The sequence below is a fragment of the Mytilus californianus genome, unplaced genomic scaffold (assembly GCF_021869535.1).
Source record: "Mytilus californianus isolate M0D057914Y unplaced genomic scaffold, xbMytCali1.0.p SCAF_11, whole genome shotgun sequence".
Lineage (NCBI taxonomy): Eukaryota > Metazoa > Mollusca > Bivalvia > Mytilida > Mytilidae > Mytilus > Mytilus californianus.
This window is the reverse complement of record NW_026262593.1, coordinates 43,243,995-43,257,267: the sequence shown is the minus strand read 5'-3', so window position 1 is coordinate 43,257,267 and position 13,273 is coordinate 43,243,995. Positions and strand designations below refer to the sequence as shown.

Below are 13,273 nucleotides of genomic sequence, written 5' to 3'. Positions count from 1 at the left end.
AATAACCAACATGAAAGTGATTGTAATTCGTATTATTTTTGGAAGTCTGATCATCTGCAGGTAAAATTTTGCAATTTATGATTGTATTACAGTATTATACTGAACTATTCGACCAAAATTTATGTCAAACCTAAGTACGTCATATGAAGGAAACAACATATAAACTCATGATTTTATTAATTTTTAAGTGATAGCAAACACGCTTATAACCGGCCGTCTAAAAAAAGTTAATGTGCAATGTTTTGTGGATTGTGGTTCGTCTTTTTGTCCCTTTTCTTTCGATCAAGGTGTTATCTGCCCTAATTCGACTGATTTACAATTGTCCCTCCTTTTACTTTTTTTTTTATTCCAGCGTCACTGATGACTCTTTTGTCTGCCGTATAAAATTTTAAGCCTGGTATCTATGATGAGTTTATTAACAATTGGTTTTATAATTAATCTGTCTTATGTTTTACAGTTTAAGTAATGACAATGGCACTGCTCTTTCTTTATAAAAAGAAAAAAATATGAACTGTTATCATTTAAATCTTTTTGTAAACCATTTCTCGAATGTTTTGTTTTATAAAATCTCAATAGGCTTCCTAATTATTAATTCAATTTCCTATAGGACAATTCTATAAATATATGTTTTTCCCTTGAATACTTCTGGCAATGTTAAGTCCACTACAATTGGTGAACCTTGACAAATTAAATATTGGAAATAAAATTTCTGTCAAATTTCTGCAGCAAACCTTTGTTATTCAAACTTCCCTGATAACTTTTACAGATTTCCCTTTTAAAGGTTTGAATATTTCTAAACGTCGCTCCTTCAGAAAAAAAACGAAGGGAGGGTTATTTTTAGGTACGATTATTTTCTTTTTAATTTCAGTTGTGCTTTACATTTTACATGTGTTATATATCACAGACAATAAACTTTCATCATATAGTCATTGTCAAATCAAACAGGTGTTCCTCTCCATTGTAAGTTCTAACTAGATTGACTCATCATGATCAAAGGCAAAATACTATTGAAATCAGCGTTTGGATTCATAAGTAACATTATCATCCACAAGGGTTGACCAGACTGCATCATCATATACATCATCAATGGATTCATAGCTAAAACGAAATACAAAAAATAGTAAGTAAAACCAAGAACAACTGTAGTGCTTTCTTTTAAACAAACAAAATATCGTTTGTGTGGATATGTTATAGCATGGACCCAGTTCCGATGTTATAACAGGAGACCTTAACATCGTTCATGATGACCGAGAATTGAAATCATTCCTCAGTAAAGGACCTAAATATCGTCCCCCGTCAATTATTAATTGGAATGATTGTCGTAACATCATCTACGACTCACTCCGTACTTAATGCTCGAAATGGATAAAACGATAAAAAGCTGACAAAAAGTCCTTAGATTCTTTTTTAATGCAGTAATGAACATAGTTGATATTCGTATAAAAAATTTTAAAGAACATTTTACTCCTAACAACAACAATTAATAGCCAAATTTCGCGCATTAAACATAAGCTAAAAGATCTCGCCAAGGAATTTGTTTTTGTCCCGGCTGATAAACCTGGTAATAATTTGTTCAAATAAGGCCTTTGAAAATAGTGGAATTAATTACTTTTGGAGTGTCAAAAATTCGTTGGATGCACTTGATAAATTGCATACTTATATTGGTGATTTCGAATGTGTTCAAAGTTTAGATTTTTCTACCCTATATACCACTTTGTCTCATAATCTTATTAAGTAAAAATTCACACACCTAATCAAATGGGCATTTAAAAAGTCAGATTGCGAATAGATATGTTCAAACTCTTCTAGGTCATTTTTTAGTAACAAAAAAAAAAAAGAACTATGTCAATTGGACCTGCTTTAATACGATGACTGCCCTTGAATTTATACTAGATAACATTTTTGTTCGCTATGGAGATTCCGTATATAATCAAGTTATCGGAATTCTAATGGAGACTAACTGCATCGGAATTAAACATATTTATTCTTAAACCAGTTGTTGGCATGACATGGGTTATGTTCTTCTCATATATTTTATGACGGCATAATACTAAACCCCTAACAGGAGGGATTGTGCCTGATATTCATATGATGAAGACATAATCTTTCAATCAGTTTAATTGAGGTCTGGAGCTGGCATGTCAGTAACTGCTAGTAGTCTGTTGTTATTGATGTATTATTGTCATTTTGTTTATTTTCTTTTGTTTCCTATTCTGACATCGGACTCGGACTTCTCTTAAACTGAGTTTTACTGTGCGTACTGTTGTACGTTTGTTTTTTTCTACATTGGCTAGAGGTATAGGGGAAGGGTTGAGATCTCAAAAAGCATGTTTAACCCCGCCGCATTTTTGCGCCTGTCCCAAGTCAGGAGCCTCTGGCCTTTGTTAGTCTTGTATCATTTTTAATTTAAGTTCTTGTGTATAATTTGGAGTTTAGTATGACGTCCATTATCACTGAACTAGTATACATATTTGTTTAGGGGCCAGCTGAAGGACGCCTCCGGGTGCGGGAGTTTCTCGCTGCATTGAAGACCCATTGCTGGCCTTCGGCTGTTGTCTGCTCTATGGTCGGGTTGTTGTCTCTTTGACACATTCCCCATTTCCATTCTCAATTTTAACTGTGCACCACTTATTTCGGACCTGTTTCTGTATTGTTATGAGTTACAATTTATGACTAAAATCAACAAAGACCTATTGAAACAACATCTGATACAAAAAAAATTAATAATACTTTTAGATATTTGGATGATATATTGGCTCTCAATAATGGCGACTTCAGTATGTGCACTAAAGAGATTTATCTTGCTGAACTGACTTTAAATAAAGCTAATACTAACAATGAACACTGCCCTTTCTTGGATCTTGATATCTACATCTTTAACGGGAAGCTCAATACCAAATTTTATGATAAAAGAGATGATTTTCACTTCCTATAGTTAATTATCAATTTTTAGATGATGACGTTCTCTTGTCACCATCTTATGGGGTTTATATATCTCAACTTGTTCGATTCGCTCGTGTATGTAACAATGTATTTGATTTTAACGAAAGAAATATCTGCATTTCTGAAAAAGTATTAAACCAGGGTTTTCGATATCACAAACTAGTCAAAACATTTACTAAATTTTATCATCGGTACAAGGACATCATTCGTAAATATAAATCAACATACAGACATCTTATACGTTCAGGTATTTCACATCCAATCTTTCATGGTAATATTCTATACAAAGCACAAAAATGTCGGCATTCACCTCAAGAGCTAAACAAACCTTTAAACAGACTTATTCAGAAGGGATATAGTTTCGGTACTGTTGTCAGGTCAGGGATTGTGCATGATTTTCATATGATAAGACATAATCTTTCAATCAGTTTAATTGAGGTCTGGTTCTGGAATGTCAGTAACTGCTAGTAGTCCTTTGTTAATTTATGTATCATTGTCATTTTGCTTATTTTCTTTTGTTACCTTTTCGAACTCGGACTTCTTTTTAACTGAGTTTTACTGTGCATATTGCTGTGTAATTTTTATTCTACATTGGCTAGAGGTATAGGGGGAGGGTTGAGATCTCACAAAACATATTTAACATGTTTAACCCCGCTGCATTTTTGCGCCTGTCCCAAGACAGGAGCCTTTGTTAGTCTTGTATGTTTTTTTAATTTTAGTTCATTTACATATTTTGGAGTTTAGTGTGACGTCCATTTTCACTGAACAAGTACTCATTTTTGTTTTGGGGCTAGCTGAAGCCCGCCTCCGGGTGCGGGATTTTCTCGCTGTGTTGAAGATCCATTGGTGGCCTTCTGTTGTTTTCTTCTCTTTGGTCAGGTTGTTGTCTCTTTGACACATTCCCCATTTCCATTCTCAATCTTAGGTAACTGTCTGATTAAAATACAACTCACCTACTACCTTATAAAAATGAAGATGTTTTTAAATATGGTGTAACCCATACACATTGTCACAAGAAAAATAAAGTTAAAACCAAGAACAACTGTAGTATTTTCTTGTAAACAAACAAAATATAGTTTGTCTGGATATGTTATAGTATTCTTAGGTTGCTGTCTCGTTGAAGTACACTTCATCTTCTTCCTTTAATAATCAAGATTATTGTGACCATTGTGTATCCCATACACCAGATATTACTGATAGCTGTCATCAATCCAAATTTTCTCTAATAACAAAACTTCATAGCAGGATTTGTACACGCAACATCAGACAGAATACGAGACTGTGTACATGTTCTTGTTATGTAAATAGCAATTGCAGTGTACAATCAATAAGCAACTATTTGACAGCAATATCCGGTATAAAAAATGTGTACAAATACAAATATGTTATAAAGATATTTAACCTATGGTATTTGTGTTTCAATATTATTAATTAATTTTGTAATTTTTTTGTCTAATAGTTGTTTGCACTCACCTTAGTTTAATTGTTCTTACATATAGTTCGAGATTAATATCATAAGTTCATCGGTATTTTTACTTCAGAATGATTTTTGTATGTAATAGGTCTATCGTTACAAGAGGAATATGACTTAAAGAACACGTATGTCCTTAAGCCGTTTATGATGGATACGAAGTGATGTTTATTAGATCACAAAGTACTGAACAATAAGCTAATTACCATATTTATTATGAAATCGCGCTGATATTGCAGTTGTTATAGTCGAGTTAACAGTCATATTTAATGAGAACTGGCGATAACCCTTAGATCGCGATCGGTACTTTATGTCTTTTGTCTTCAAGTGACTTATGTTTTTGTCTTTATTTTGCACGATTTTGTGCATCGTGCCAATCAAATGAGTAAAACCATTTCTAACTGATTTTTTACAGTTAATGCATATATTGTGATGTTACATCACTGTTCCATGTAAGGGGAGGGTTGATCGCTCACAAATATGTGTAACCCCGACATATTTCTTATGTGTTTGTCCAAAATCAGGAACATGAGATTAAGTGGTTTTCCGTTGGTTGATATCTTTCATTTTTGTTTTCCGTTTGTTGTTTTGTTATTATTTCAGCTCATTGGTTTTTCTGTTTAAATTATTTCATTAAAATTCAAACTTCTATACAATTTCTGCAGCAACCGATTGGTATTCAATTTCTTTTACAAACTTCCCTGATATCATTTATAAATTTCCTTTTCAAGGTTTAAATATTTCAAAACTAAGCTCTTTAATAAAACGAAGGGAGTTCAATTTTTTTGATGATTATTTTATCTTTAATTTCAATTGTGCCTTTCATTACACATGTGTTACATTTCACAAGCATTTAACTTTTCATCATAAAGTCATTATCACTGTTCTAACTAGATTGACATATCAAGATCAAAGGCAAAATACTATTGAAATCACCGTTTGGGTTCACAAGTAACCATATGGTTATTACCATAGTAATCCCCGTGCTTGTGGTGTATGCCCTTATAATTTTTAATTATGGGTTGTTTGCCTGTGAGAGAGCTTTCACATGTTTATGTGAGCCAAGGCTCCGTGTTGAAGACCGTACCGTGACCTATAATGGTTTACTTTTATAAATTTTGACTTGGATGGAGAGTTGTCTCATTGGCACTCATACCACATCTTCTTATATCTATATCATCCACAAAGGTTGACTTGACTGCATCATAAGATACATCATTAATGGACTCATTTAAAACCAAATACAAAAAATACTAATTAAAACCAAGAACATCTGTAGTGCTTTCTAGAAAACAAACTAAAGATCGTTTGTCGATTTTACAGCATTCTTAGGTTGATGTCTGATGAAATACACTCACCTACAACTTTAAAAAATCAAGATTTTTTTTAACATTGTGTATCCCATATACATTGTCACAAGAGAAATATGACTATGATAGAACACGTATGTCCTTAAGCCGTTTATGATGATAACGAAATGGTATCAGATCATCAACTACTGAAATATAAGTTAGTTACCATATCATCAATGAAACTGCGCTGATGTTGCATTGGTTAGTCATGTCAGCAGTCGTTTTTTTTATCATAAAGCATTTCCAAACCTAAATATTTGAAAGTCAAGGATGAATGTGTGAAGAGCTATATAACCAAAAGAAGACTAAAAACAATAGCCAAGTTCCTCTAAGGTTAACTTTGCTTGTGAAATTTTTTTTCTTAACATTTTTTAATTTTCATCGGACATTTGAAAAAAAAAATATTATAAATCATTTCAGTACCAAAGCACTTACTACTGAGCTGATTGGCCTAGTGCTAGTAAATAAAGATAACACTTTATAAATTTCGTGCGTCCGAGCTTTCTTATAAGTTTGATTGTTACAACAACTAATATAGTTAACTTTTAACGTCTCAACATGTTTTATGAAGAAAAAATATTATTGTTTACTACGGCCGTTTTAAAAGGCTGAATAACAATCAAAGCATTTTTTTTTTATCAAAACGTATGTTGTTCATTAAAAACAATAATAAGCAAATATATATGTTTCAATTTCACATACAGCCTAAAAGAAAGAGTAGACGATCCTTGCTCCACTTATAGCACACGTCTAATTATTCCTTGCAAGTAAATATATATTGATAAGTCGCATTCGTTAATGTCACAATCGAGGAAAAGATCGAGGGGTTGCAGTGAAGACTAGTGGAGCATATCCGTGGTGATCATTGGTCATTGTTGTTTTAACTGTTTTACAGAATGTTTAACACATATATTAATTAATAGTAACACGAAATATTAGTAATCTCTGTCAGATTACCATTCAAAATAATAAAAAACTAAATTTTGACCCTGAAAACTTGGATTTCTCTAATATGTATGTGTGCCATTTTGATTCATAGTTTACTGTTGATAACATATAGTATATGACGTTGGCAAATCTATGTATCAATTTTTTTTTTAAATAATAAAGATTGATATTGGTGCATCCTTAAACACATTAATATCACGATAATCATAAGGGCGATCGATTTGTTATTACTTTCCAACTCGTCTTCTATTGATGCCAAAATAACGTACAGAGCTGTATGTGAAAAAAAAACTAAACAAATACAATACTGAGATTAAGTACAATGCATTGTGTTACAAAATAAACAGAATAACACTAAGCGGTCATCATGACTGTCTTGCAATAATCATCAAACCAGACACAAGTGTCGAAACCACTTAAGTGTCATAAAATACACGTAAATCAAGGAACAACTTCATCACAGTTGTTTGTGGCAAAATGAACTTCAACAATATTTACGGGTTAACTCCTTTTGGAAAAAGAGCTTTTTATAACATTGATACAATGGGAAGGACAAACAATAAGTCGCAGAACAGACATACTATGGTCAAAACAAAAGAGGAAAAAAGACAAATAACTATCCAAAACACTGTACGAATAAATTGAAACAGCTCCCTCTTGACTGGTGTAAAAGCCACATTCGGTCATGTAACAATTCATATAAAAGAACAGAGTTCCAATGTCCCCCGCGTTGCACATATTTTGTCTATCTAAGGTACAAGGGCAATAACTAAAAAAATACACTTTTTTGTTCTTTAAAATAGTTCCTAAATATCTTAGAGAAATGAATGCTTCAGAGCAAATTCAATGTGATTTCCGATATAATTCATATTTCCAAGGGCATAACTCGTTAAAAATATTTGATCAGCAATTATTTTCGAAAGTTCCAAAGACATTGTTTATATAAACCGGTAATATAAGTTTCATAAAATTCTCGCAAGAATTGTACACATGAGAGCGCTAACGATGCATTTTTGCACATAATCAATGTTTCCAAGGTGCACAACTCTTTTAAAAATAATTGATCGGCACTGATTTTCGAACTCGTCCGAGACATTGCTGATATAAGCCTATAATATAAGTTTTATAAAAATCTGCCAAGAATTGTACATGAAAGAACGCTAACAAGACCGGGCGGAAGGACGCACAGACGGACATACTGACGCTCGGTATTTCTCTGTCCCCCTGCAACACGTTGCGCGGGGGACAAAAATGAGGAGATTTCTTGGGTCTACGACAAGTGGAACATATCCTTGGTCATCAGTGAGATGAATATTCCATAGTGGTCAACCAAACAATGATTAGGTTCTAATTTGTGAAAGTCATCAATTCTAATTTGTAAATGCATCAGGATTTCAATCTCCTCATATACACAATTTATATGAAGAACTCATGCAGATTCAGCGCCCATTCTTGTTGAATTTATACAAAACTTTTTTTTTTCAAAACGTAAGATAAATACGGATAATCTTATTTCAGGTAAAAATGAAATGTTTTTATATTACTGAGGCAGGCAGATTCTCCTAAGATATAACTTCCTCTTTGATGTAGTACTAGTATTTTTTACTTCCGTTACATTTTTCAACTGTTTGCGCTAGTATGGTATCTTCTCAAGTTGTCATGAAAAGTGTATTACATACGACAAGAAGATGCAATCTGATTCAAATTCAGATCTATCGTGAATTGCTTTCTCTAATAACAATGATTAAAATAAAGTTTTTTTTGTCGTATTAACATTTTGTTGAAATTTGACGGCGTACCAGACTCGCTTCGCTTTAAAGAGAATGTTCTTGCTTTTAAATGGTAGCTTTTATAAAGTACAATAGTTTTATTTGTTCTTGTTTTAGTAGTAATTCATACTTTTAAGCAAATAAAACGAATATTTCTTAGTCTTATAAATAACAAAGGTATGGGGATAAACGTCAATAAACTCATCATAATAACGAGAAAGCACCCCATCGACAAAAAAATAAAAATTGCAATTAGAGGACAATATCCCGTCTTTAGACATGTATCTATACAAAATGTCATGCTCCAAATAGACCGACCTCTAATAAAGTTTTGAATAAGTTAAAAAGTAGTGATCAAATATCTACCATCAACTCTAATGTATCCAAATAACAAAACTCATTAAGCCATGACATAAGACAAACACTGACTAGGTATCTGATATGGAATAGGTACTGACTATTTGTTTCCACTTTCTAACATAGTCTGACGTTAATCTTATTTTTTAATTTGTCTCTTCACTGCTGAAGTTTTTTATGTGTAGAAAAGGTCAATTATTAAAGGATGATTAATTGATTGATTGATTGATTCATTCATTCATTGATTGGTGGTTGCTTTACGCCGCCTCAGCACAAAAAGGCTATTTCGAGGCGATATTACAGGATGAACATCACTTATCATAGATCACGTATATGTGAGATAAGAGTATTTGTGAGATCACAACCGACAGAAAGATTAGTTAATTACAATATTTATCAATGAACAGGCTGGTCATGCATTTTACATGATTTATACCATTACATAACGTAGTGACGATCAATTTACTCTATTTTCGAAGATAACTTTTAAGTGCATCAAAACAACAGAAAAACCTGTTCACCGAATTATACATAAAACAAAAACAAAACACTCTGTGAGAAAATAACACATCATGTTTTATAATATGCATTGCCTGAAACATCTTACCTGTTTGACGTCCTTGAGTATTTCTTGATCTTATAATATTCATCATCCTGGCATGTTGTTGCGGTGTCATGTTATTGGCAGGCGGAGTCTGGGCTGATTGACCAATTATATTGTTACAAATTACAATAACTATTATCAGGAGGAGAACCTTGCTTCCATCCATTGTTTCTATTAAATAGAATTATTATTCTGATGTAAATATGTATTAACAAAAACACCGAACTGTTACGTATATTCAAAAAAGGGGTAACCAATCAAAGCTGAAAAAAAATCAAACGCTCGACTATGTCAACCAACAGAACGAGTGAAAAGCCACGGTCATTTTCCTGATTTAGTATAGTCATTTTACGAAGAAAATACTGGGTAACACCTGAATTTGTAGTTAGCTAAACCTCCAACTTGTATGACAATTGTTTATAATTTATTACTCTAATTTTGTTCAAAACTTTCTTTTATCCTCGTTAAAGTTGATACAGCAGAGGCCATACTTTGTTAAAATTTTCGCATGTACTTTTAAATAATTTTATTCTATATTACAGACTGTTATACAAGGCTGCATAATAATATTATCATTTTCTGGTAAAATATGATTAGAACTGAAATATTTTTTGGGCAAATGAGAAGTCCCAAATTTTCAAAAAAAAACACAAAATATTCAGTTAGCTTTGTAAATGAGTATAACAAGTTAAAGTAACAATTAAAGGAAATATAGGAACTTTAAAATGTCTCATAAGGATATTGGACGAAAACGTTCGAGCTTTGCGCTTTTATAATTTTACAGAAAACGAAACATATTAAATAATAAACGTTGCAGTCACACAGTATATGAACTTGGCACACTTATCGTAAATAATACAAAGATTGATATTCGGTCGACCCTAATACACATTAATATCACAATGACTGAGAGCTATTTCATGTTAGTTTTCCATTTGCAATTAATTAATGTCAAAATAAAATAAGTGAAATAACTATAACTTTAACTTCATAAGAATATTTTTTTCTTAAAATCTTCATAACTTTTTATATGTTTGTAAATATTCAGCTGACATTTGGTTATACTTTTTGTAAGTGATTAATTGTAAGTTGCAGATAAAGTTATTAATTTTGTTCTTTTGACGGAATTCTTCCTTTGGATTAGGAAAATTAATTGAAATTGTACTTGTCACGATCATTTTTGTATTGTAATTCCTGTCACCTCAAATAAATTCCCAGAAAAATAGGTTCGTCTAACAATTTGGCAGCAGGTATTGACAAACAGTGGATGAGCAATGGTATGGACCCATAATTTCTAAGATACCAACTCTAAAGCTGCATTTGAATGAAACGCTTTTCTCGACACTTCAGCAGGATCAACAACATAATTCTAATTTATATCATAGGTCTTATTTGAAAATATAAGGCAATCAGTTGACAGATAGAATATAAATCATGATATCATGTGTCTTACATCATTCCTAAATTACATTATCTTTTTAGATCACTAGGTCAAGTAATCTTTTGTCACTACCAATCGTCCTTCATCGTAAACAGTTAATTTGAATCGATGATGTCAAATAGTATCCATCTTGACAGATAACTGTCCATGATAGTTAAATGAAAAATATGACCATTTACTATTACCAAAAGCGGGGACTTCACTTGAAAATAATCCATTTGACAATCGCTGCATTGATGCTTTAGACAATTATATTTGAATTAAAGACAATATGAACCAGATAGATCCCTGGTTAAATCATTTCACAACAGTTGACTTTATCTTACAAGCCTACGAAAAACATACAGAAAACAATTTTCTGGCGAACTACTTCATTAATTGTAACTAAACAGATGTAAATTCTGTTTTTACTGTAAGGTACTTACTGTCTGTTGTTACGTTGGTGCTGATAGACTTTCCACTATGACCACTCGAAGAACTTATTTATTACGATTATGGTAAATATGTACAAAACGAGTGAATTCCTGTGAACTGTAAATGACAAAAATGGTTCCTTTGAAGTACTGTCCAAATAGAAGAAATGAGGAAAGAGTTGGCAAACGTCTGAACCTCTAAATCATTTTAATATAGAAATCTAAACAAGTTTTTTTTTATAATGTATAATGTAGTTTTATTAATGAGTCTTTATATATCTTTAATTGTATCGGATGTTTTCTGGTGATCATTGAATAACTTATGACTAACGCCATACGGAAACAATTAAAAAAACAAACAATGTCCACTGATCAAATTTATATGTTTGTTTAAGGATCAAATGTAACACTTTTAGAATCTTAGTGTAGTCTGATAAACTCATCATAGATTGCAGGATTACCATTAAGAACGCCTGACGCGCGTTTCGTCTACAAAAGCCTCATCAGTGACGCTCGAATTAAAAATATTAAAAAAGCCCAAATAAGGTACGAAGTTGAAGAACATCGAGGAACCAAAATTCTGAAAGGTTTTGATAAATACAGCTAAGGTTATCGTTTCCTTGGGAAGAAAATCCTAAATCGAAAACATTTTGTAAACAGTTAATTCATTAATTAGTATTTAATAGCCAGGCAATTTGTCTGCTTTCCCAAAAAGGAATCCTTCTTTTCAGCTTTACTAACATTGATCCTCCAATATGACATTGTTAACAAATGTCAGTATACGATTCATTTTTTTATTTCCCTTTGTTCAATGTCCCACGTTCAATGCCCAAACATTTTCCGATGAAAGTTGCTTCTGAAGTTTAATACAGAATAACGCATTTAAAACAAATTTACTTTGATTCGTATGAGGATATTTATATATCTTTCATTCAAATTACAATTCGAGGTTTAGAATCTCATGCATTCAAAGTAACATGTGTTTCAATAGAGTAGTGATTGACTCACAGTGTCCTCAACAGTATCTATCAAATGGTGTATTTTCATCGTTGTTTACGAACAATGACAATCTTCAAATTCTGAAACGTTGAATATCAATTTAGAATATAAAAGTAAATTGTTGAAAAAGATTTTTTTTTTAAATAGGAGAGAGCTACTTACATGGTTTTACTTCAAACGCTGGTAGTTCAGTTCTCTGTTTATATCTGAAAATACCCTAGTATTTATTAACGTTGATACATGTACATATTATGCGTATCCGTCTACAAAGAAATTTATCAAATTTGAAATATTACAAAAAAAACAGATACTGCAGTAATTAAAAATGAATGATTAATTTGTTGTTTACCTGAAATTATTGTTCGCTGTGACTTACAATATTTTGAAGATCCTTTAATACGCATGAAAATGACCCTTAAGTTCAAGCATGACTTGTTCGTCATCTGTTTTACGCACATTGTTTTATTAGTCATGCAAATTGTTTGCACATACTACAGCTCAAGTTTACAGCTTGGATTTGCTGTTTGTTTCATATCATATCAATCATATATGGAAAGATCAAAATGCTTTTTCAAAGAAATAACTGCTCTGTGCAATGAAGCATAAATTAGCTGAGAGATATATAAGATCCCGGAGAAAACGTTTAATAACCAAAAATTCCTAAATGAAACAAGTGAAACAAGTGAAACCAGTGAAACTTGCAGACAATTCTTAAAATATATTATGAATTAGAAATGTTTTGTCTGTAGATGTAAATCTATATATTCTATCTAATTCAACAAAATGAGATTAAGGTATACATGGTATAGTATATTAAACATTAAACACGAGAGTACATCGTAAATCAACCTACAAAAATAATTATGTCAACTGTGTAGAAGAGAAGTGGAAGATGAATTTCATTCCGTAATAAAAATGAAAGATTTTGGTTAACACATACTTTTTGACGAAGTAGAAAGTATAGTCCCATCGTTCA

The 13,273-nt window shown here is 31.9% G+C and overlaps 1 long non-coding RNA gene across 2 annotated transcripts; it reads right to left on the bottom strand.

Moving 5' to 3' along the window:
* Positions 1-404: 404 nt before the first annotated feature.
* LOC127720977 (uncharacterized) lies at positions 405-12,534 on the bottom strand. Of its 2 annotated transcripts, XR_007991013.1 has the most exons (4): positions 12,460-12,534; positions 11,311-11,416; positions 9,448-9,615; positions 405-1,098 (listed from the first exon to the last, which is right to left on the bottom strand). It is a non-coding gene; the product is annotated as an uncharacterized LOC127720977 (long non-coding RNA). The 2 variants fall into 2 exon arrangements; XR_007991012.1 differs by lacking the exon at positions 12,460-12,534 and having other exon boundaries at positions 11,311-11,445.
* Positions 12,535-13,273: the final 739 nt, after the last annotated feature.